This window comes from Lithobates pipiens, unplaced genomic scaffold (assembly GCF_037356315.1).
Source record: "Lithobates pipiens isolate NorthernLeopardFrog02 unplaced genomic scaffold, aLitPip1_a1.2 Scaffold_16, whole genome shotgun sequence".
NCBI classification, from domain to species: domain Eukaryota; kingdom Metazoa; phylum Chordata; class Amphibia; order Anura; family Ranidae; genus Lithobates; species Lithobates pipiens.
Genome location: NW_027507748.1, coordinates 572,922,980 through 572,949,723, shown reverse-complemented (window position 1 = coordinate 572,949,723; position 26,744 = coordinate 572,922,980).

Here is a 26,744-nt window from a genome sequence, read left to right as displayed (position 1 = left end):
TGGATAGCTCTATGGCCGGATGTAAACAGACTCTAGTATTCGTTTACATCAGGTCACCTCCAATTCATCACATTTAGGTCCAGAAAAACGGATAAGGACACAGTCCTTTTTTTGTTTTCTTTTTTCTGGACCTAGCTGAAATTAGAGGTAGGCGGGTGTAAACAGGCATACGTTTCTTTTTATCCACCATTACTATAGAGCTGCATTTGGCTTTCCAATCAGGTCCACCTGAAAAATTGTCAGTCAGACCTGATTGAAAAGTCTGTGTGAAAGGGCCCTAATGCTTGCATCTATAATATGCATTTATTGATTCTTATGCCCCATACACACGGTTGGACATTTCGACCACAAAATCCATCTGATTTTTTCCCGACGGATTTTGGCCCAAACTTGTCTTGCATACACACGGTCGCACAAAGTTTTTGGAATTTCCGATCATTCTGAATGAGGTGACGTCAAACACGTACGTTGGGGCAATAAACGGGCCAGTAGCCAATAGCTTTCATCTCTTAGTTTATTCTAAGCACCTTGTCTGTTGGAATTGTCTACACACGATCAGAAATAATGCAAATCGGATTTTGTTGTCGGAAAATTTTAGATTCTGCTCTCAAACTTTGTGTGTTGGAAAATCCGACGGAAAAAGTCTGATGGAGCCCACACACGGTCGGATTTTCCGACAACATGATCCGATCGCACATTTTCCGTCGGAAAATCCGACCGTGTGTATGGGGCATTAGATTATAATAGGTAAGAAATATGTAATAGCTAGAAAGACATGTAAAAAGCATAAGTAGTTTGGCTGAACTTTAAGCAGTAAAAAGCAATTTAAGGCAGCTATGTGACGCTTGGAAACAATAAAAAGTATTTTTACATAAATTAAATGTATATGATAAACGCCAAGGGGGATAAATGAAGTGCAAATGGTATGATACTCACATAAATCATATGTTTGCTTCCAACAAAGTGCAGAGTGCAAAGAGTCTTTTATATCCCATTAGCGGGGCCCTATTGGGCCAATGAAGGGGATTTGCAACAGGTGCACAATGGCTACCCCACTCCCTAGTGCCATTACACCAGCGCGCATTAAGTGCACCCCTTGGCATTTTGCTCCATGGAGAATTGTTTCAAAATCTTTCTTAGATGGTTTTCCATGGACATACCAATCATATAGACACCATGGGGGTTATTTATGAAAGGAAAATCCACTTTGCATGACAAGTGCAAACTACAAGTGCAAAATGCACTTGAAATTGCACTGAAAGTGCACTTGGAAGTGCAGTCGGGGTAAATCTAATGCCGCGTACACACGACCGGACTGTATGGCATACTTAGTCCGTCATACAATCCGACGGACAGTCCGTCATACTTTCGACTGAACGGACTTGACCACACACGGATGCACAAACAGTCCGTCGAAAGCTTGCGCGATGACGTGTACAGCACGTATGACGGGACTAGAAATAGGAAGTCCAATACACAGCAAAGCACCCTTCCGCCGTGTAAATCCTTTCTGGGCATGCGCCATTCTTAGTCCGTCGAACTAGCATACTGACAAGCGGATTGTCCGCTGAAACCAAAGTATGACGGACAGAATTTCGAAAAATCCAAAATACTTAGTACGCCAGACTGCACGCTGAAAAAGTCTGCTGAAGCCCACACACGAGCGGACTGTCCGCTGAAATGTGTTTCGACGGACTAAGTACGCCATACAGTCCGCCCGTGTGTACGCGGCATTAGGGGTAGATCTGAAATGAGGGGAAGTTCTGCTGATTTTATCATCCAATCACGTGCAAGCTAAAATGCTGTTTTTTATTTTCCTTGCATGTCCCCCTCAGATCTACAGCCACTGCACTTTCAGTGCAATTTCAAGTGTACTTTGCACTTGTAGTTTGCACTTGTAGTTAAAAGTGGATTTTCCTTTAGTAAATAACCCCCCTTGAGTCCTAAATGGGAAAACCAGCAAGTACACCTTTTCTTTTGCACAGGAGATCGCCTCAGGAATAGTCAGATTGCCCATATTCTCAAGGTACCCTATGGATTTATAAATATTTAACAACATTGTATGGGGTTGAACTTTATAATACTTTATATGTACATGTTTCCAACCAATTTACTTTATGGTAAAATGTCCCTACATGCATAAATATATAATCTTGCAGGACTCCTGGCATGGGATGACTAATAATTTATAACTGCATGTCCATTTAAAGGGAACGTAGCCCAACTTTTTTTATGGCAGTTTGGCAATATCATTGAAGAAAATCATATACCAGCATCCAGTGTAGATTTCCATATAATAAATCACATGCTTGCCCCTGGTGTACATATTTATCTTAACCATTATTTGCCATTGGGGTCCATTGCTGCAGATGCGTGCCTTCCCTTCCCTTCTGTGGCGCACATCCAAATGGCCTCTTGCAAGTCTCAAGCACCATGCTTTGCCATTTTTGTGGCCAGAATAACTAAGAAAACTGGACTTTCTTTCAAATTTTTTTTTTGCCCAATGTTACTTGTACTCTGAGTCAATCTGTGGATAGTATGGAAAGGAACAAAGAGCAACAAAGAACATAGACCTAAAGTGTGCTGGGGTCACGTGGTCAGTATGCCTAAAAGGGGGCATATCCAAGTATGAAATGTAATGAATGAAATGAAAAGAAAAAGGGAAAAGGGTGGGTGGGACACGAGAGCCAGCATCCACGAGAGGAGGAGGCAGGGGAGGGCAAGCTTTGTGCAGCCTGACTCCTCCTACAAACACAGGCTGACCTGCGGTCAGCCTTACACTTGTACTCGGAGTCAATCTTTGGATAGTATGGAAAGGAACAAAGAGCAACAAAGAACATAGACCTGAAGTGTGCTGGGGTCACATGGTCAGTATGCCTAAAGGGGGACAAAAAATAACACAGTAGGATAAAAGCTTACAACTAGATTATACAGTAAATTAACGTCTAACCTGGGGTGGCGGCAACAAAGTATGTACTTCGCTGCAGAAAGGGGAGCACCAGGAAAGGCAGTAGAGGACCAGCCCAGGGTTTGACAAATGTAACAACTAACCAAGCTGGCATAAAACCAACCCCGAGCACCACACCTTGCCAGGCTCCCAGAACCCGTTAACAGTGCCGCCCCTGAATGCTGTGCCTCGAGAACATGCAGATGTAACAGAGAAGGCCCAAGCTGGTAACCAACGCAAAAGGAGATCTGAGAGTATGTCAGAAACGACACGAAAATAAGACCCACAATGGGAAGTCAGCTGAGAACATCAGGGGGTCTACTATGCTGGAACTCTGAGGATGGCTTCAATCGAAAGTTCAGAAAAAAAAACTGACGGGTCATCCAACATGAAATGCTGAGACTCAACACGATACGCCCTGAAAGTGTGGTCGGCCGATACGAGCTGGAAGAGGCAAAAAAAGAAAAAGAAAATAGGAACTGGATGTTAACCATCAGGACTGGAAACCTTGACCGGAAAGCCTGATAAGCATGCCAAGCAGTGTCATGAGCCTTCCTGGTATTCAAAACAAAACCTAAAGATCAAGGCTGCTGCGTCAGCCAAATGGAAAATCAATCCGCCACGAAACTGGAACTGAAGAGAGAGTGCGATGCTGGTACCTGCTTTTAAGACCCGAGCCTACTGATACCGGCCCAGGCCCCGAGAGGGTCCTGGGATCCACCAAAGCTCCTTAGCCAGTAGAAGCTGCGGAGCTGCAATAGGCTGATTTACCAATCGTTCCATACTAATGCGCAACTCCTGGCCAGCTAGGAAATAAAAACAATTGAGTGGAACGACACCCAACTGGTCAGGAACACCACTAATAAAAGAACCGTGAGCAGACAAAGAAACCTGTGACAAGAATGTAAACTGCGAGAAGGAACGTGACTGAACAAGAAACATGAGTAGCATGAGCTGATAAACCTGAGCAGCATAAGAACCAAGGCTGCAAGAAAACACCACCTGCATAAGAAACACAGATTGCATGAGAACGTGAATTGATGGGGGCACTAGATAAACCTGGGGACACGAGAGAAAACCTGGGGGCTCGAGAGAAAACCTGGAGGGCACGAGAGAAAACCCTGGGGACACAAGAGAAAAACCCTGGGGACATGAGAAACCTGTAAAACGTCAGAAACCTGGAAAACGAGAGAACCTAGAAAACAAGAGAAACGTAAAATTGCATGAGAACCATGAATTGCATGAAAAACCTTACCTGCATAAGAACTAACCGCATGAGAAACTAACTGTATGAGTTCGAACAAAATGTGAGTGGTGTAAGAACAGATGAGGAGACTTGCCACCGAACAAGCCAATTAAAAAACGTTCACCTCAATCTGTTAAACCCATAGGCATGATGGATAACCCGCGGTGGAAGAACATGGACAACCCAGCTATGTGAAACAACCAGAAAACCTAATAAACAACCTGCCCGTGACACAACAACCCCCTGGTACCTGATAAGTATAAGGACGTGGACCTAATAAGTATGAAGATGTGGGTGCCGAAATGACAGGACCAACAGCGCATGAATGTGAACCTGATGACAACACCACCCTAATGAATGCAGAAGTGAGCCCGAGCAACCTGCAGTGCCACGACAGGAAATTAAAACGAACACTCAGGGCTAAGGTACCCACAGACCGTGGTGGGTAGTAGTAAAGGTGTAATGGTTAATGTATACGTATGACGTGTGGACTACAGGCGAGAAGATTGTGGGACGACAATAAATTAACAACGAAACCTCAGCCTGTATGGACCTGAGACGTGACAGATCCTGGATGTAAGTACAGCGAACGAAGGGCAATAACATGAAATGCGCGATACATGGGAAAAACTTAAGAACATGGGAAACATGGGAGAACGTAAGAAACATGGGAAAACGTAAGAAACATGGGAAAAAAACCATAAAAATTACCTGAGACATGTAAATATAACCAAACACGTAGATACAACGGACACGAAAATTGCATCAGACACGTAAATTGCATTAGATATGTAAATTACATCAGACACGTAAATTGCATGAGAAATGTAAAACCTGAGAGCCATAAATTCTATGAAAACCATGAAAGAACCGTAAAACATGTAAAAACGTCAACCGCCTGAGAAACGCAAAACTCATGAGCAATGCAAATTGCATGAGAAACACAAATTGCAAGAAAACTCGTAATTTGCATGGAAACCGTAAATTACATGAGAAACGCCAATTTCATGAGTAAAGCAAATCGCACAAGAGACCCAAATCGCATTAATAAAACAAGATTGCATAAGAACCGTAAATTCCATAAACATCAACTGCATGAAAACCGTGAATTACATGACCAAAAATAGCCTGCGGAACACCAATTGCATGCGAACCGTAAATTCCGTAAGAAACGTAAAACTACTTGCGAAATGTAGATCGCATGACAACCGTAAATTGCGTGAGAATGTGATTGTACAAGAAAAACCACCACATGAGAACGTAACCTTGTGAGAATGGACACCACATGAGAACCTAACCGTATGAGAACGAACATCACATGGGAACGTGAATTGCATAAGAACCATCATTTCCATGAACGCGTACATTGCATGAGAAAGTACAGCCCATGAGAACATGAATCATACATGAGAACATAACTGCATAAGAACGTAAATACATAAGAACATAAAAGCATGAGAACGAGATTGTATGACAATCTCTCATGCTTTTATGCATAAGAACATAAAAGCATGAGAACGAGATTGTATGACAATCTCCCCCAGGAAATTTTGGGAGAAGGGTTCCCCCGAGGAGACAGGCGCCGCCGGCGGGCAGACCCCCCCGGGGGAAGCCCATGGCCGAAAGAAGGCGAGCAGGAGAAGCGGTTCACCCGCGGAGACAGGAGCCGCTGGGGGAGCGAACTCCCCCCCCCCGCAAAAACACCCGGGAGAAACCTGCGGCTCAAGCCTCCCCCCCTCCAGCAGAGGCAACGGGAGAAGGACTCCCTCGTGGAGACAAGAGCTGCAGCTGACACCCCCCCCTCCGGCAGAGGCAGCGGGAGAAGGAGGCAGGCGGGAGAAGGGCTGCCTCGTGGAGACCAGAGCTGCGGGCGAACCCCCCTCCAGAACCACATGGGGGAAATCCGCGGCTGAAACCTCCCTCCCCCTCCCCTCTGGCAGAGACAGGTGGAGAAGGAGGCGAGCGGGAGAAGGGCTCCCCCGTGCCGACACGTACACGGTGGAACATCAGAAGAAGAGGGCGGCCGAGATAGTCGCCCACGAGCGGAGCCGGTGGGGGCCAAAACACCCCCGTCCATGAGCACCAAAGCAGCCGAACGTCCTCCTCTCCATCCGAGACCCGGAAATGACATCAGCACAAGAGCCAGTGTCCACGAGAGGAGGAGGCAGAGGAGGGAAGGCTTTATGCAGCCTGACTCCTCCTTCAAACACAGGCTGACCTGCGGTCAGACTTACACTTATTGTAACTATATTAAAGCGGAGCTCCATCCTAAAGTGGAGCTTCCGCTCATTGGAACCCTCCCCCCCTCCGGCGCCACAATTGGCACCTTTCAGGGGGGAGGGGAGTGTCGGTATCTGTACAGTACAGGTATCTGCACCCACTTCCGGCATAGATATCCGCAGAATCTACGGATATTTACGCCCCTTTCTGCAGGTCCCCGGCTGTCTGCTGGGGAACACACGGATCCCAGAGACAGTGGGGACCATCCTTATTGCGCAGCGCGACTCGCGCATGCGCAGTAGGGAACCGGGAAATGAAGCCGCAAGGCTCCACTTCCTGATTCCCATACCCAAGATGGCGGCGGCAGCACCCGAGAGACGATCGAGAGATCGGCTTTGGGTGCCGGCATCGCGGGCGCGCTGGGTGGGTAAGTGTCCTTATTTTAAAAGTCAGCAGCTGCAGTATTTGTAGCTGCTGGCTTTTTTTTTAAAAACGGCGGAACTCCCGCTTTAAGGGGACTCTTTTTGGCAGGATCATTATTGGGAAATTCTTTGTATATAGTCAATACCTGCCCTAATCAGGGTTATTACTGTTCTTATGTCACACTGGGGTTGTAATGTTACCAGAGCTCATATTTTAAGTCATATGTTGGTTTAAACTTTAAAGCGGAGGTCCACCCTAAAGTGGACCTTCCGCTCATTGGAATCCTCCCCCCCCTCCGGCACCACAATTGGCATGCGCAGTAGGGAACCGGGAAATGAAGCCGAAAGGCTCCACTTCCTGATTCCCATACCCAAGATGGCGGCGGCAGCAACCGAGAGACGATCGAGAGATCGGCTTCAGGTGCCGACATCGCGGGCATGCTGGGTGGGTAAGTGTCATTATTTTAAAAGTCAGCAGCTGCAGTATTTGTAGCTGCTGGCTTTTAAAAAAAAAAAACACGGCGGAACTCCCGGCGGACTCCCGCTTTAACTGTATGTTCTTTGGGGTGAGCAGCACCTCCTTATCTCTATGTGGGCTTTCATTTCAAAAATATATTGAATTATTGCTACAATATTTTATTTATAATGTGAGAATCCTCAAAGCATACCATCCCCGATGTGCACACAGAAGACACCCACATGTTTCTCCATAAAGTAAAAGTAAATATCTACTTTCTTTTATACTAAAACATTTATGGAATTCAGAAGGAAAGATTTTTGTGTTAAATGTTATCATTTTTCCATGGGTTTTTTCTGAGTGACCTGGTTTTCTCCAAATCCTAAAGCAAGCTGGTATGTTAGTTTGTTTTTTTCTTTGGCCATTTGCTTGTGTACATGATCACAGTAAGGACATTAGAATAATGTATTAAGGACAGTTAATTATAAACAGGGGGAAAAGGGGAACTTTGGCCTGGGGTGTAAACACAACCTATTAGCCCTTTCATGGTAGAGACATGTAGAAAATGTAGCATACAGAGTGTGGCATGGGGAAAGGTGAAGTGTTCCTAAAGAACATAGGTCAAGAAGATAGGTCATTGTGATACAGTTTTGCACATCATCTTCCAGCATCAGCACTTCATTGTGGCTCTCGGCATTTGGTCACATAATATCTCACAGCTGCAAAGGTAGTGTATGCTGAAAGACTTCTCTCTGTTAGATGATGTGTTTGCAAGTCTAAATGGAAAGCGGGTATGTATATAATGCTCAGGCATGTGTCATAATTGTGGGTCCTGTTCTGATTGATGTCTGAATGACGAAATATCTCTTGTCTGGGTCACCATCCCAACATACTGTATATTATTAGTATGGATCCCAGGGGCAAATGTCGCATTGCCCCCTACTCCAGTCCTCCCATGTGGACAATATGTTATTAGAGCCTTAAAGTGGAACTACATTGCATCTGAGTACCACAAACCAAAAACATTATTTATTTAATGAATTGCTAAAATGCAAAGCCAACTCACCTATCCATCCTTGTCTCCATACTTTAATTTGCTGGAAAATCATGTTGAAAAGCACCCCTAGCATTTCTGGCTGTGGTCATCTTGAGTAAGCATTGAAAATTCATATAACATCTAATGCCTGGAATCCATCTGCCCTTAGCTCCGACAAGCATACAAGAGGATGTGCTTTTATGAGAACCCCCTCCCCTCCTGAAGACTCCTGGGATGTATGACATCATTTGCATAGAACTGGAAATCAGGAAGTAACTGAAGAAATGTAAAAAAAATAAACAAGTAATTCTGATATATGTTCCTGCCTATTTACTAATGCTAGCAGAATTAAGATTAAAAACAGTCATGTTGATTTAGAGCGTGAAGTTCCACTTTAGGAAAAAGTTTTAGATTTTTTACGTATTTATTTTATTTATTTAACTCCAAGGCTCATGTTTTGTTAGCAGAGAGATGGTATTACATGATACTGACAAACCAATAAATGTGGGGGTTTGGGAGGGAAGACTACAGCTCTACTTTGGAGGTAGTTGATGTTTTAATAACAGAACATCCTAGTTCTGGCATTTCTAAAGCTATGTGCAGGTATCTCTAGAGTCCATCTTTTGATTTTTTTGCTAACAGTTTACTACAATTACATTAACCCCCCTGGCGGTATTCCCGAGTCTGGCTCGGGGTGGAATTTTCATACCAAAAGCGGTATCCCCGAGCCAGACTCGGGACTGCATCGCTGGATCCAGGGGGAGGTTTACTTACCTTCTCCCTCGGATCCAGCGTTGTCTCCCCGCTGTATGAGCGAGCCGTGTCTCGCTCGATGCATCGCATCGCCGATCTCCGTGCCCTGCGAGCGTTGCGACGCACTGGGGCGGAGATCGGTGCCAAATTCAAAAAGTGAAACAGACAGTATACATACAGTATAATGTAATCTTACAGATTACATTGCTGTATGTAAATATTTCACCTCCCCGTTGTCCCTAGTGGTCTGCCCAGTGTCCTGCATGCAGTTTTATGTAATAAAAACTGTTCTTTATGCCTGGAAACTGGAGATTGTCCATAGCAACCAAACTGTCATTTTATATCAAAAATGGTTTTAGACCAGCTAGAAAACAGCGTTAATAAATTAGAATCACTCGCAGAATTGAGCGATAGCGATTTGTGGGGAGATCCGTCATCAAATACTGAAAAGTAATGACAGTGACAATTCTGCAACTGAGCAAATTTCAGTGTTTTTGATTTGATTACATTATTGAATAATTGTTATTATTGTTATATTATTATTTGGTACAATTATTTATAATTATTTATTATATTATAATTTATGATTTCATTTTTCAAACTTTATTATACCCGGGATGTCTGCTAGGTTTGGACAGATTTAAGTGAGTTATTCCTAAGAATTGCAGGACTACAATGTAAAACGCCAAATTTTCATGCAAAATAATGGTACCGCTTTTAGCACCTAAAATCCAAAATAATCATACCGCCAGGGAGGTTAAGCACAGGTTGGCATTATGAAATCATTGCCTTGGGCTTACAGTATCTCACTGCTCTGCAGAACAGTTGCATTGCACGTAATTCGAGAAACGCAACCGTGTGCACCTATCTGCACCCACTTCGTGCCGGGGCCCACTGAGGAGTCTGGGAAGGGGTACTTAAGGGGTGTGGGTCACGTGTACGGTGGGAGGAGTTTGTGAGACCCGGGGGGGTCTGGCCTGGTTCCAGGACCGGGGTAGTCAATACCCCCCAACATGTTCCTGGGGAAGGCCCCTGATAGACCTGTCTGGTCTGGGGTAGGGATCCGTCTGTTCCCAAGTCTTGGACCCGGCTGAGGCACAGTGACTGAGGGAGGATTCAAGGTGTCTGGGTGTGTTCTTGGCTTGGAGAGGCACCACAGCTCGTGGAAGTGACCGGGGGAGGACTCTTCGGAGGAGGGCTGGCAAGTGGCATCCTGGGAAGTTCCTGGTTACTGAGTTGGGAAGGACATTGACGAATTCACGCTTTTCTAGCACCATTGAGGAGGCGGGAAATGTTCCAGGTACTGAGGAAAAGGTTCCTGTTCACCTTTAGTTACAACTTGTCCATGCTCAGGGGACGGTTTCAAGTTTTGAGTCAACGTGCTGACTGCCATGATCTCTGGCTAGAGATCTGTTCAGCCTTGAAGTACCCAGCTGTGAGTGGCTACTCTCTGGGTGGAATTAGAGACTTTGCTAGACCTGCAGTTCAGTGTGCCTGAGTTCTTCACCCGTGCCCTCTGTTCCCTAAGAGATTGTGTTGTTTGGAAGTTATTATCGCAAAATAAAACCTTTTAAAGAGGACTTCATCTGTGTCAGTGTTCAAGTAATTGGGTATTAACCCTGGGAACCCCTAGACGTGGAAGAACAGTCTGAGAGAAGGTAACTGGTAAGCCCAACAAGTCAAGGCCGCACAGCAAAGGTTGTGGCCGCTACACCAGCGATTAGGAATATTTATTTTTCTAATCAATCAATTGCACTGGCTATACTTTATTCCACATTTTCACAGCTCTTACAGTGAAGAAGCCTTACTGTATGTGGAAGGTAAATATCTTTTCCTGCAGAAGCAGAGAACCCCCTTGTCCTTTGCAATGACCTTGAAGTTACTGTAAGAACTTTGCACCAAATTCACTCTATTTACCACTTACCGTATATACTCGAGTATAAGCCGAGATTTTCAGCCTCTTTTTTGAGGCTGAAAGTGCCCCCCTCGGCTTATACTCGAGTCATCGCTGTCTGCCTGCTCGATCAGCGTGTCGAGCAGACAGACAGCGGCCATTCTAGGATTCAAACGCCGCGCCTCCGCCTCCGCCTTCGCCTGTGATAGGCGGAACACTGAATTTCCCAGCAGCCTGTGTTCCGCCTATCACGGACATCGTCTCATCCTCGTACTACGGACGAGGATGAGACGATGTCCGTGATAGGCGGAACACAGGCTGCTGGGAAATTCAGTGTTCCGCCTATCACAGGCGAAGGCGGAGGCGGAGGCGCGGCTTTTGAATCCTAGAATGGCCGCCGAGGCGCCGACGAAGAGCGGCGATCCTGGCAAGGCACGGGACGGAGGCAAGGCAAGGCAAGGCACGGCACGGGACGGGACGGGACGGAGGCAAGGCACGACACGGGACGGAGGCAAGGCACGGCACGGGACGGAGGCAAGGAGGCAAGGCACGGGACGGAGGCAAGGAGGCAAGGCACGGGACAGAGGCAAGGAGGCAAGGCACGGGACGGAGGCTCGGGACACAGGTAGGCTGGACACACACACACACACACACACACACACACACACACACATGGACACACACACACACACACACACAGGGATGGATGGATGGATGGAGACACACACACACAGGGATGGATGGATGGAGACACACACACACAGGGATGGATGGATGGATGGAGACACACACACACAGGGATGGATGGATGGATGGAGACACACACACACAGGGATGGATGGATGGATGGATGGACACACACACACACAGGGATGGATGGATGGATGGACACACACACACACAGGGATGGATGGACGGACACACAGGGATGGACGGACACACAGGGATGGACGGACACACAGGGATGGACGGACACACACACAGGGATGGACAGGCATGTCTCACCCTCGGCTTATACACGAGTCAATAAGTTTGCCAGTTTTTTGGGGGGTAAATTGGGGGCCTCGGCTTATATTCGGGTCGGCCTATACTCGAGTATATACGGTATGTCTTTACATGTGGTGAAAAACACTTCTTCCCAAAGGGAGAATAAATTCAGTTTGGTTTATATTTCACAATAGCGGAGATAATCTACAGTATGTCTCTTATTAGTCTTTTTTTACTCTTGCTGCAATCTCGCCAGTTTCCCAGCATTCTTTTTGTGAACTAGTGCCCAAAACTGAACTGCATATCCCAGATGAAGTCTTACTAATACTTTGCATAGGGGTAAGATTTTGTTTCTCTCCATGGAAACTATATCACTTTTAATTACAACAAAGTATTTTTCTTGCCTTGGACACTGCAGCTTGGCATTGCATGTTAGTACGTAGGGATGGGCCAAACGACCCCCAATTCGGTTTACACCAGAACTTTCGAACATTCCGAATGTTCAGAACCGAATAATGAACCCCATTGAAGTCTATGGGGAACCGACCGTGAAAAATCAAAAGTGCCCATTTTGAAGGGCCCGGAGAACATGTATCAATGAAAAACATTTGTAAAACTTTATTTATTGATGCTTAAAGTGAAAGCATAAAATGGAAAAATTCCTTTCAATATAGTACCTGGGGAGGCCCCCTTAGTCTCCCTGTAAAGTGGCACATCTGTACTGTGTATAGAAGCTGCTGCAGAAATAATTGCATTTATAAAGCCAAACAAATTACATTTTCCCTGCAAGCTTTCTTTATTCTGTAAGTAATGGCTTGCGGAGCCAGTCTGTATGATGAGGGCACAATGTAATGCCCTGGGAACAAGATTAGAGATTTTTTGTATAAATTCTGGTGTTTATTCCACAGACTTTGGATAGAAGTAACAAGTTCAAAAAAAAAAATTGGTCTTTGGGTGTTGGTGGTGCCTTCACACCGTAACCTTATAGAGGTACACTTGATGAAAGCAAGAATTGGCTTTGCTGTCAAAAATTACAATGATATGCACTTGTCAAACAGGCACAGAAAAATTGGTCTTTGGGTGTCGGTTGCGCATTCACATTGTAACCTTTATAGAGGTACTCTTGATGAAAGCGAGAATTAGCCTTGCTGTCAAAAATGTTAATGATATGCGGAAAAATTGGATTTTTATATACAGCTTACCTGTAAAATCTTGAGAGTACATCACGGGACACAAGAGCTTCATTACATAGTGTGTTATATAGGCACCTCTGGTGATTGGACACTGGTTGACCCCAATTAAGGAGAATTCCTCCCCTATATAACCCCTCCCATATGGGAGGCACCTCAGTTTTGTAGCAAAGCAATAAGAAACCACGTAAAACCCAAGAGGGGCGGGAGCACTGTGTCCCGTGATGTACTCTCAAGAAAAGGATTTTACAGGTAAGCTGTATATAAAAATCCAATTTTCTTGATCATACATCACGGGACACAGGAGCTTCATTACATAGTGGGATGTCCCAAAGCAATGCTCAGATTGAGGGGAGGGAGACACAGATCATAATTATAGACCGACAGGGACCGGAGGACCTAAACTGCAGCCTGCAGTACACTGCGCCCAAAGGCGATATCCTCTTGCCCTCTGACATCCACCTGATAGAATCTGGTGAATGTGTGGACTGATGACCAAGTTGCAGCCTTACAGATCTGAGCTAGGGAGGCCTGGTGATGCACTGCCAAAGAAGCGCTTACAGCCCTCGTTGAGTGCGCTTTCACTTGAAAAAGAGGAATCTTCCCCTTTACACTGTAGGCCTGAGAAATAACCTGTCTAATCCACCTTGAGAGAGTGGATTTTGACGCTGCCTGGCCCTTCCTAGGGCCTTCTGGCAAAATAAACAAGCAATCAGTTTTCCTTATCTGAGCAGTTGCTTGAAGATATATACTGATTGCTCTAACCACATCCAAAGTGTGCAAAGATTCTTCTTCTGCATACTGTGGGTCCGGAAAAAAGGATGGTAGGATTACGTCTTGATTCAAATGGAATCCCGAAACCACCTTAGGTAGAAAGGACCTGTTGGGACGCATGACCACCCGGTCCTTATGAATAATTAGATACGGCTCCTTGCTGGAGAGAGCCACTAGCTCTGATACTCTTCTAGCCATAGATATGGCTACCAAGAAGACCAATTTTTTAGTCAGGAGAACTAATGAAGCCAGATGCAAAGGTTCAAATGGTTGCCCCTGCAAAGCCGAGAGAACCAAATTCAGATCCCATGGGCATACTGGAGGCTTGACTGGCGGTCTTAACCGCATGGCCCCCTGGATGAAAGCCCGCACCAGGGAATGCGATGCAAGTGGCTTCTGAAAAAACACTGACAGGGCCAAAATCTGCACCTTGATAGTGCTTATGGCCAAATTCATTTCTAGGCCTGACTGGAGAAAGGCCAAGATCCTGCTAATGACATACTTTCTAGGATGCCATTTCCTGAGTTCACACCAGGAAACATATGCCCTCCAGATTTTGTAATAAATAAGCCTGGAGGCCGGCTTTCTCGCATTGACCAGAGTAGAAAGGACTGGCCCCCGAAAGGCCACGGTCTCTCAGAATGTGGGTCTCAGCAGCCAAACTGTCAAATTCAGACTGCGTAAAGCAGGATGGTAAATTGGACCCTGTGAGAGCAGATCTGGCCGGAGAGGGAGGATCCATGGCCTGCCTACTGCCAACTTCATGATTTCTGCGTACCACGGTCGCCTGGGCCCAGCCGGGGCCACCAAAAGGACCGATTTTGTCCCCCTCTTGACTCTTCCCAGGAACCGCGACAGAAGCGGGCTCGGGGGGAAGGCATCGATCAGATTGTACTGATCCCAGGGAACTGTCAGATCATCTGTCCCCTGAGCAAGTGTATCTCTTGTCCTTGACACAAAATTGTCCATTTTTCTGTTGAACCTGGATGCAAACAGATCTACGTCTGGAGTACCCCACCTGTGACATATGTTCCGAAACACATCGGGGTGCAGAGCCCATTCTCCTGGGCACAACTGCTGGCGGCTCAGAAAATCCGCCTGCCAATTTTCCACTCCTGGAATGAAGACTGCAGAAAGATACGGAACATGCTTTTCTGCCCAGACAAGTATACGATTCACCTCTTTTTGGGCCACCAGACTCCTGGTACCACCCTGGTGATTGATATAAGCCACTGCTGTGGCATTGTCAGACTGAACCCGAACAGGGAGACCTCGTAGTCTGTAAGACCACTTTATGAGAGCCATATAAACTGCCCGGATCTCCAAGACATTTATGGGCAATAGCCTCTCGATCGCAGACCATTTCCCCTGCGAGCACGTCTCCTCCAACACTGCTCCCCAGCCCGTCAGGCTGGCATCTGTCGTGACAATCTTCCATGGAAGAGGAAGAAAAGTTTTGCCCTTCAGCAAATTCTTGGTTTGTAACCACCAGACGAGACTCTTGCGTGTCCCTGGGGATAGACACATAGGAAGATCCAAGGATTGGGGCTTCCTGTTCCAAGCCGCAAGGATGCATCTTTGCAGAGGCCTTGAGTGGAACTGGGCAAATGGGACAGCCTCGAAGGAGGCGACCATTTTCCCTAACAGACTCATGCATAAACGAATGAGGGAGGATCTCCTGCCCAGAATTAGGCGCACCAGATCCCCAATGGCCAAGGCTTTTGGCCTTGGAAGAAACACCTTGCCCTGAGCGGTGTCGATGACCATACCCAGGTATTCCAACCTGGTGGCAGGCTGTAGGGACGACTTTTCTAGGTTTATAATCCAACCTAGGCGTTCCAGGTGTTCTAGCGTTCTGGTAACGCTGCGGTTCAGGAACGATACTGTTTTCTCCATGAGAAGTAAATCGTCTAGATAAGCCATGACAGCTATACCCTGAGCTCTTAGGTTTGCCAAGAGAGGGTCCAGAATCTTCGTGAAGACTTGAGGGGCTGTAGCAAGCCCGAACGGCAAGGCCACAAATTGAAAAGGGCGCCGCTCTACCGCGAACCTTAGAAATTTTTGGTGTGCGGGAAAAATTGTCACATGAAGATATGCATCTTTGATGTCTATTGATGCCATAAACTCTCCCCCTTGCAGGGAGGAGACTACAGTGCGGATTGACTGCATTCGGAAGGACCAGACGCGTAAAAACCGGTTCAGATCCTTCAGATCTAGGATAGGTCTGACACTTCCATTTGGCTTCGGAACAGTGAAGAGATTTGATTAAAATCCTGAACCCTCTTTTGGGTCCACTTCTACTATCACCCCCTGGGATAGTAAGTGATCTAAGGCCAGAAATAAAGTTTTTTGCTTTACTGGATCCCTGGGGATCCTTGACCTTAGGAAACGAGAAGGTGGAATCTCCTGAAACTCTAGCCTGCAGCCCAGAGATACCAAAGAGATCAACCACTTGTCCCGGATCTCTTCCCGCCAGGCTCCTCCAAACTGCAGGATCCTTCCCCCACTCGGCCGAGTAGGGGCGCCCCTTCACAAGGAAGCTTTTGGGCTCTGCTTGGCAGGCTTTCGCCCCCAAGTCTTTTTCTGCCCCTGGGCTCGGCCCTGAGCCTTTCCTGTAGAGGAGGGCTGAGAAGGCCGTCGCCACTGCTTAGAGCTTGATGCTCCGGGAGAGAGAGCACGTCTAAATGAAGGATGCTTGCTCCTTTTGACTGGAAGGAGAGTAGATTTACCTCCTGAGATTTTTTGGACGAATTTGTCTAATTCTTCTCCAAACAAACATTCCCCTTTAAACAGGAACCCAATCAAATGCTTCTTGCATGACAGCTCAGCTGCCCAATTCTTTAGCCATAGGTCCCTTCGCATGTGTACCAACCTGAGAGACAAACGTGATGCTTGTTGGACAGAATCCAAAATCGCATCAATCATGAAACACAGAATATGAGGCAATTCTGCATAATTTTCTACTTCCTCACTGGGAAGGAGGCCAAGCATCTGCTTAACCTGTTCCTTGAGGAACTGACACAACCCCACGGCTGCGACTGTAGGTTGCACTACAGCGCTAGCCATGGAAAAGGAGGCTTTTAATAAGGTTTCCAGCTTTTTATCAGTTGGATCTTTAAATACCTGCGCATTATCCAAGAGACAAGTCAGGTTTTTATTCATGCAAGAAACAGCCGCATCAACAGATGGGACCCCCCACTTCTTGGTGAAACTTTCCTCCAGAGGATAATGCATAGAAAAACTTTTAGGAGGAGCAAACAGTTTATCGGGATGTCCCCAATCCTCATACAACAATTATTCCATTAAGGGATGAATTGGGAAGGAATAGGCAGTCTGTGGGGCTTTCCTGACTCCCAGGGAAGAAACAGAGGACGTAGCGACTTCAGCAGCAGGCATTCTGAATGTGGTACGCACCAATTCAGTATAATACTGCACCTGTTTTCTGAGTGCCTGGGAGAAGGGGACTCTCTTCTCTTCCTCTGATTCATCCGACTGCTCATGATCCCTGTCCCAAGACAGGGATCTCTCCTCATTTTCAGAAGAATCATCTGAGAGAGGAATTTCAGCAGAGGGAGGGGATCTACCCCTTTTCCTGCTATCTTTCCAGGAAGCAGAAATAAAATTCATTATTCTCCCTTCAAAACCCTCCAATGTAGCCCTAAGGGAGTCCTCAGTGACATAAACCGGGGCTGGGACATTGGGAGAGGCTGCAAAACCTGACAGGGGCACTGACTCGTCTTGAGAGGCTGGCTCCAGTCTTGCGGGGGGATGGTAACTTACAGGCACTCTTAGAACCCCTGGACCTAGGCGGTGATTTACCAGTGCCTTTGCTACCTCCCCCTGAGACCCTCTTACGAGGAGACATAGTCCTAAGCTACAAAGCAGAGGTACTAGTACAAGTGCAATCTCTGTTGTGCTTAAAGTCTCACAATAAATATATATGCTTAAACTGCACAACCTGATGCTGAGTAGGTGTCTAAGGTTTGCCTGGATCCAATCCCCATGGATGCTTACTGCCCACAGCTCCTGTGTCTCCACTTACAGCCCCCTGACGCTCTGGGCTTTTTAAATCTGCCGCCTGGCGCCTGCGCAGTACAGCGCCATGCACACTGATGTGCATGGCTCACAACCACACTCTTCCCTCCTCCATTAGGCCAGGAACGCGCGCGCGTGCGTGCACGAGGTCCGCAGGATCCAGGGGGGGAAAGGAGAACTCCATCGGAGCTGGAACTGCCTCCTCCCAGCCACATACTGCTCCCAGTGTTCTACGGTTGGAAAACCATCTCTTACTCTTCTACGTATCTCTCCCTCTGCTTCAATGAATCCAAAACTGCCAAAATCCTCCTCCTCCCTCTTCTTGTGTGTTCTGTAATAGGAACAATGGTGTCTGCATAAAGTGGGCCTTGAAAGGAAAGGAAGTCCTCCTCTTCCTCCTGCTGCTCTGCCTCGAGTGCCATGTCCATAATGCCATGCAGAATCTGCTCCAGCAGGAACACAACAGGGATTGTGTCACTGATGCATGGATTGTCAAGGCTCACCATCCTTGTGGCCTCCTCAAATAGTGACAGTACAGTGCATGCATCCTTTATGAGCAACCATTGGCGTGGGGAAAAATTGCCGAGCCAGCCTGCGCTTGTCATTGTGCAATACTCTGCATGTGCAGCATTGCCAAAGTCGAGTTCCACCTGGTGGACATGTCACAAATCAGTTGGTTTATGGGCAGGTGGAATTCCCACTGAATTTCAGCCAACTGAGCACTGGCTGTGTATGACCGCCTGAAATGCCTACAAACTCTTCTGGCCTGCTTTAGCAGATCTTCCAACCCTGGGTACCTATTTAGGAAATGCTGTACCACAAAATTGAGGACATGTGCCAGGCATGGCACATGTGTCAACTATCCCTGTCTAAAGGCAGACGGGAGGTTTGTGCCATTATCCCACACCACCATTTCTGGCTCCAGCTTGTGTGGCATAAACCACCTCTGGGCCTGTCCCTGTAGAGCTACAAGAATATTTGCTCCGGTGTGATTCCTGTCCCCTAGACACACCAGCTGAAGTACTGCATGGCACCTTTTAGCCTGACTCATTGTATAGGCCCTTGAACGCTTAGGGGGTACTTGTAGTTCATAGGACAATTAAGCAGAGTAGGGCATGGAGGCGGAGGAGGTGGGGGAAGAGCTGTCAAATCTGGTATCATCACCACTAGTTGTATGGAGATGGGGGGGCACAACAAACTGCAGCACTGAGTCCTGTCCTGCATCCTTTCGAGTTGCAAGCAGAGTTACCCGGTGTGCTGTGAATGAAATATATATCGTCCCTGACCATGCTTGCATGTGTCAGTAGTAGGGATGAGCTTCGTGTTCGAGTCGAACGCATGTTCGACTCGAACATCGGTCGTTCGTGCGTTCGCCGAATTCCGAACGTTTGGGCCGTTCGCGGCAAAATTCGTGTGGCCCACAATGCATTGCGATGGCGCAATGCATTGCTGTCTCACGATTGGCCAAGCATGCACTGTGACCCCGCATGCTTGGCCAATCGCAGCGCCAGTAGCGAGGAGAGCAATGGTTGGCCACAGGCATCCTGCCTGTGGCCAATCATAGCTCAGGCTGTGTAGTGCACGCCCCACACTATATAAAGCTGCCTTTCAGGCAGCCTCGTGTAGTGTTTGTTAGCATCTGAAGCAGTGGGTGTTCTGTGTACCTTCAACACAGTTACACACCAATCGTTTTTGGCTGATTTACTATTTTGCTCTTGTGTAGTGGTTACTGTCTGTGCCCTGACCGCAGTATACACCACTATATTCACCTCACCTATATAGCTAGTGATCTAGTTTTAATAATAGAGCTTGCAGTCAGTAGTGTTAGTGCGTGCTGTCTGCGTGCTCTGTACCCAGTACATACCACTATATACACCTACATAGCTGTTCTCTATTTGAGCCCGATTGTCATTTGCTGGAGTTATTGGAAGTTGTGTGTGCCTCCAGCACAGCACAGTATACATCTGTATATACCCCTTTAACTCTGCTGTTTTCTGGTTATTGTCTGCGTGCCCTGACCGCAGTATACACCGTGATATTCACCTCACCTATATAGCTAGTGGTCCATCTTTAACAATAGAGCTTGCAGTCAGTAGTGTCACTCAGGAGATAGTGCGTGCTGTGTGCCTGCTCTGTACCCAGTACATACCGCTATTATCCACCTACATAGCTGTTCTCTATTTGGGCCCGATTGGCATCTGCGGGAGTTATTGGAAGTTGTGTGTGCCTCCAGCACAGCACAGTATACATCTGTATATACCCCTTTAACTCTGCTGTTTTCTGGTTATTGTCTGCGTGCCCTGACCGCAGTATACACCGTGATATTCACCTCACCTATATAGCTAGTGGTCCATCTTTAACAATAGAGCTTGCAGTCAGTAGTGTCACTCAGGAGATAGTGCGTGCTGTGTGCCTGCTCTGTACCCAGTACATACCGCTATTATCCACCTACATAGCTGTTCTCTATTTGGGCCCGATTGGCATCTGCGGGAGTTATTGGAAGTTGTGTGTGCCTCTAGCACAGCACAGTATACATCTGTATATACCCCTTTAACTCTGCTGTTTTCTGGTTATTGTCTGCGTGCCCTGACCGCAGTATACACCGTGATATTCACCTCACCTATATAGCTAGTGGTCCATCTTTAACAATAGAGCTTGCAGTCAGTAGTGTCACTCAGGAGATAGTGCGTGCTGTGTGCCTGCTCTGTACCCAGTACATACCGCTATTATCCACCTACATAGCTGTTCTCTATTTGGGCCCGATTGGCATCTGCGGGAGTTATTGGAAGTTGTGTGTGCTTCCAGCACAGCACAGTATACATCTGTATATACCCCTTTAACTCTGCTGTTTTCTTGTTATTGTCTGCGTGCCCTGACCGCAGTATACACCGTGATATTCACCTCACCTATATAGCTAGTGGTCCATCTTTAACAATAGAGCTTGCAGTCAGTAGTGTCACTCAGGAGATAGTGCGTGCTGTGTGCCTGCTCTGTACCCAGTACATACCGCTATTATCCACCTACATAGCTGTTCTCTATTTGGGCCCGATTGGCATCTGCGGGAGTTATTGGAAGTTGTGTGTGCCTCCAGCACAGCACAGTATACATCTGTATATACCCCTTTAACTCTGCTGTTCTATAAAAAAGGCATCTGCAGGAGTTAGTGGGTGTTGTGTGCCTCCAGCACAATATAAACTACCCAACTACTGTTTTACCCAACTCCCTTCAGGCCATTACCATGTCTGGAAGGCCAACAAGGAGAGGCAGACAGGTGCGAGCCGATAAAAGAGGGCAAGCAGGCTCTGTGTCTAGAGACAACAGTGCTGGTCGTGGACGCGGTGCATTGTCATCAGCACGTGGCCATGGGACATGCTTGTCCTTCTTTTCTGCAGCTGGACATGTTGAACCGCAACATGCCAACGACTTGGTAGAGTGGATGACCAAGCCCTCTTCATCCTCCTCATCCTCTCTCACCCAGTCTCAGGGTAGTAGAAAAGCAGCTGCCAACACATCGTCGTCCCTCCTCTCAATGTCATCATCAGTGACTCCTTCCCTAGACCCACCACGTCCTCCTGAGGAGTCTCCTGAACTCTTTGAGCACAGTGTTGGGTACATGCTCCAGGAGGATGCCCAGTGTTTGGTGGGCTCTGATGATGACACTCAGCTAGAGGAAGGCAGTAGCGTGAGCACAGAGAGAGGGGATGCTCAAGAAGGACAGCAATCTGGCAGTCATGTTCCACAAGCTGCAGCATACTGCCAGGTTTGCTACAGCGATGAAGAGGGAGGGGATGATGAGGGCACTGACTCCACGTGGGTGCCTGGAAGGAGGGAGGAGGAGAAGGAGGAGGAGGCACATGTCCAACGAGGCAGGATGCCCTCCGGGGGCCAGCTTAGGGGCAGCACACCGACTGAATCACACCGCAGAGCTCCGCCTGCGCAGAGCGCTTCCTCTACGCAGAGCGCTTCCTCTGCGCGTTATTCTAAAAGTTCTTTGGTGTGGGCCTTTTTTGAGACGAGTGCATCAGATCGCACCGCTGCTATTTGCAACATATGTCTGAAGCGTATCTCACGTGGCCAAAACATCAGCCGCTTGGGCACCACATGCTTGACCAGACATATGTTGACCTGCCATGCAGCTCGTTGGCAAGCATACCTCAAAGACCCACACCAAAGAACAAAGCGGACCTCTCCTTGCTCCTCATCAGCTGGCATCTCCAACCCCACTAGACCTTCAGTCCTCTCTGAAACCTGCTCTGAGAGGAATGAAGGTGTAGAATTAGGTGTGTCACAGCCAAGTGCTTCCGGGAACTCTGCTAGTGGTACATCCACGTCCGATTATAGCAGACAAATGTCCCTGCCCCAGCTGCTGGACCGGCGGAAGAAATTTACTCCCAGCCATCCACATGCCCAGCGGTTGAATGCTAGCTTGGCTAAATTGCTAGCACTTCAACTGCTGCCTTTTCAGTTGGTAGACTCGGCCCCCTTCCGTGAGTTTGTACAATGTGCGGTTCCTCAGTGGCAGGTCCCCAAACGCCACTTTTTCTCACGGAAGGCGATTCCGGCTCTCTACCGGCATGTGGAAGGCAATGTCCTTGCCTCGCTGGACAGGGCGGTCAGCGGTAAGGTGCATATTACCGCTGACTCATGGTCCAGCAGGCATGGACAGGGACGTAACCTGTCTTTCACGGCCCATTGGGTCACTCTCCTGGCTGCTGGGAAGGATGCAGGACAAGGTGCAGTAGTGTTGGAGGTTGTTCCGCCACCACGCCTCCAAAATGCTACTATTGGTTGTGACACACCTCTCTCCTCCACCCCCTCCTCTTCTTCTTCCTCCATGGCCTCTTCCAGTGCTCTGTCCTCAGAACCAGCGGTGCTCCGTAGGCGTTGCAGGGGCTACGCAAGTACGCAGGCAAAACGATGCCATGCCGTGCTTGCGCTGGTTTGTTTGGGGGACAGGAGCCACACTGGGGCGGATGTTTTGTCAGCTCTGCAGGGGCAGGCCGAGAGGTGGTTGACGCCACGCCAGCTTAAGCCAGGAATGGTGGTTTGCGACAATGGCACCAACCTCCTCTCCGCCCTCCGACAGGGACAACTGACCCATGTGCCCTGTGTAGCTCACGTCCTTAACCTGGTGGTGCAGCGGTTCTTGGGCAGGTACCCCGGCTTACAGGATGTCCTGAAACAGGCCAGGAGAGTCTGTGTGCATTTCCGCCGATCATTTAATGCCTGTGCTCGGCTGGCTGAGCTCCAAAAGGAGTTGAACCTGCCCAAGAACCGCCTTATATGTGACATGCCCACCAGATGGAACTCAACATTGGCCATGCTGCAGCGGCTGCACACGCAGCAGAGGGCCATCAATGAGTACCTGTGCGACTACGGCACCAGGACAGGGTCAGGGGAGCTTGGTTTTTTCTCACCACGCCAGTGGGGCATGATCAGGGATGCATGCACTGTCCTGTCACCGTTTGAGGAGGCCACAAGGATGGTGAGCAGTGACAGTGCATGCATCAGTGACACTATACCTCTTGTCCACCTCTTGGAGCATACGCTGCGTGGAATAATGGACAGGGCACTTGAGGCAGAACAGAGGCAGGAAGAGGAGGACTTCCTTGCCTCTCAAGGCCCCCTTTATCCAGACAGTGTTCCTGCTGTGCCACCCATCACACAGGAAGAGGGTGAGGAGGAGGAAGAGGAGGAGGAGGATGATTGTGTCAGCATGGAGGTGGAGGCTGGCACTCAGCATCAGCAGCAGCAGTCTTATAGGGATGATTTACAGTCCCAAGAAACACGTGGACTTGTACGTGGCTGGGAGGAGGTAGCTGCGGATCATGTTGTCCTTAGTGACCCAGAGGACTCCGGACCGAATGCCTCAGCTAACCTACGCTGCATGGCCTCCCTGATCCTGCAAAGCCTGCGGAAGGATCCTCGTATTCTTCGGATCAAGGAGAGGGACCATTACTGGCTGGCCACTCTCCTTGATCCACGGTACAAGGGTAAGGTTGCCGACCTTATCTTGCCATCGCAGAGGGAGCAGAGGATGAGACATCTCCGGGAGGCCTTGCAGAAAGCTCTGTGCAACGCGTTCCCAGAGACTGGGAGGTCACAAACTCCTGGTCCTGGACAACGTGTTGCTGAGGCATCAGTCAGAAGGAGCGGTGGAGAAGGTGGCCGTCTGACTGATGCTTTCAGACAATTTTTTAGTCCGCAGCCCCAAGGTATGATTGGTTCCAGCACCCATCGCCAGCGTCTAATTTACATGGTGCAGGAATACCTAGGGGCAAGGTCAGACTTGGACACCTTTCCCACTGAAAATCCTCTGGCTTACTGGGTCTTGAGGATGGATCACTGGCCAGAGCTTGCACAGTATGCAATTGAGCTACTGGCCTGTCCTGCATCCAGCGTTCTTTCGGAACGCACCTTCAGTGCTGCTGGTGGCTTCGTTACCGATCACAGGGTGCGCCTGTCCACCGAATCAGTTGATCGACTGACCTTCATCAAGATGAATCAGTCTTGGATCACCCACAGCTACCAAGCACCTGAAGCTGATGTAACCGAATAATTTTTTTTGAAATACCACATCCCTTCAAGACTGCCTATGCTGATGCTGAGTGACTGTCCTGTTATGTTGATTGTCTATCCTCTTCCTCCTCCGCTGATATGTTGGAAGAACATTTTTGGTTCTGGGTGATGCCAGCAGCCCAATTTTTCTGCCCCTGTTTAACAGGGGCGTTTAAGTACAATTTTTGATGCAATGCTTTGCAGCAGGGCTAATTCCTGCAATAAAACTAGAGTATATGGCAGAGGTTGCAGTGTGATGGCACCAGTGCCTAAGGCCCAATTTTTCTGCCCCTGTTTAACAGGGACGTTTAAGTACAATTTTTGATGCAATGCTTTGCAGCAGGGCTAATTCCTGCAATAAAACTAGAGTGTATGGCAGAGGTTGCAGTGTGATGGCACCAGTGCCTAAGGCCCAATTTTTCTGCCCCTGTTTAACAGGGGCGTTTAAGTACAATTTTTGATGCAATGCTTTGCAGCAGGGCTAATTCCTGCAATAAAACTAGAGTGTATGGCAGAGGTTGCAGTGTGATGGCACCAGTGCCTAAGGCCCAATTTTTCTGCCCCTGTTTAACAGGGGCGTTTAAGTACAATTTTTGATGCAATGCTTTGCAGCAGGGCTAATTCCTGCAATAAAACTAGAGTGTATGGCAGAGGTTGCAGTGTGATGGCACCAGTGCCTAAGGCCCAATTTTTCTGCCCCTGTTTAACAGGGGCGTTTAAGTACAATTTTTGATGCAATGCTTTGCAGCAGGGCTAATTCCTGCAATAAAACTAGAGTGTATGGCAGAGGTTGCAGTGTGATGGCACCAGTGCCTAAGGCCCAATTTTTCTGCCCCTGTTTAACAGGGGCGTTTAAGTACAATTTTTGATGCAATGCTTTGCAGCAGGGCTAATTCCTGCAATAAAACTAGAGTATATGGCAGAGGTTGCAGTGTGATGGCACCAGTGCCTAAGGCCCAATTTTTCTGCCCCTGTTTAACAGGGGCGTTTAAGTACAATTTTTGATGCAATGCTTTGCAGCAGGGCTAATTCCTGCAATAAAACTAGAGTGTATGGCAGAGGTTGCAGTGTGATGGCACCAGTGCCTAAGGCCCAATTTTTCTGCCCCTGTTTAACAGGGGCGTTTAAGTACAATTTTTGATGCAATGCTTTGCAGCAGGGCTAATTCCTGCAATAAAACTAGAGTATATGGCAGAGGTTGCAGTGTGATGGCACCAGTGCCTAAGGCCCAATTTTTCTGCCCCTGTTTAACAGGGGCGTTTAAGTACAATTTTTGATGCAATGCTTTGCAGCAGGGCTAATTCCTGCAATAAAACTAGAGTGTATGGCAGAGGTTGCAGTGTGATGGCACCAGTGCCTAAGGCCCAATTTTTCTGCCCCTGTTTAACAGGGGCGTTTAAGTACAATTTTTGATGCAATGCTTTGCAGCAGGGCTAATTCCTGCAATAAAACTAGAGTGTATGGCAGAGGTTGCAGTGTGATGGCACCAGTGCCTAAGGCCCAATTTTTCTGCCCCTGTTTAACAGGGACATGTAATTACAATTCTTGATATAATATTTCACAGGAGGGCCCCTTCCTGTGCCCACCCAGAGTAACTGTGAGGACTTATAGTGTTGTGGCACCAGCACCACAACCACCAAAGGTCAATTTTTCTACCACTGTTCAACAATGGCATGTAATTACAATTCTTGATATAATCGTTCACAGCAGGGCGCTCCAGCGCCCACCAAGAGTCACTTTGAGGGCTTACAATGTTGTTGCAAAACCAACACCTTGTTCTGCCATTTCTGCAGAGCATATAGGGCAGGCCCCTACTTTCAAACATCCAATTTACAAACATCTCCTACTTGCAAACGGAAGGAGACAACAGCAAGTGAGATGAAAAAAGATGGACGACAAAACAAATTATACAGGGGTGATAACCCTTCCCTATGTTTTCCAAAAAGCTTAAAAATATTTTTTTTGACTGGAGCTACACTTTAAAAATGTACCAGTTGAAAATTACAAACAGATTCAACTTAACACAACAAACCTACACAGTCCCTGTCTTGTTTGCACCGCCTGTATACTTCTGTTCTGAGTATATAGGGCCTGGGGGCCACACGCATTTCCTTTTTTTAATATGGGTACAGGGTTCCCCTTAATATGCGTACAAGACCCAAATAGGCTGGTAATGGGCAGGGAGGGCTACCCATGCCATTTTTCTGAATGATTTTCAACCATAT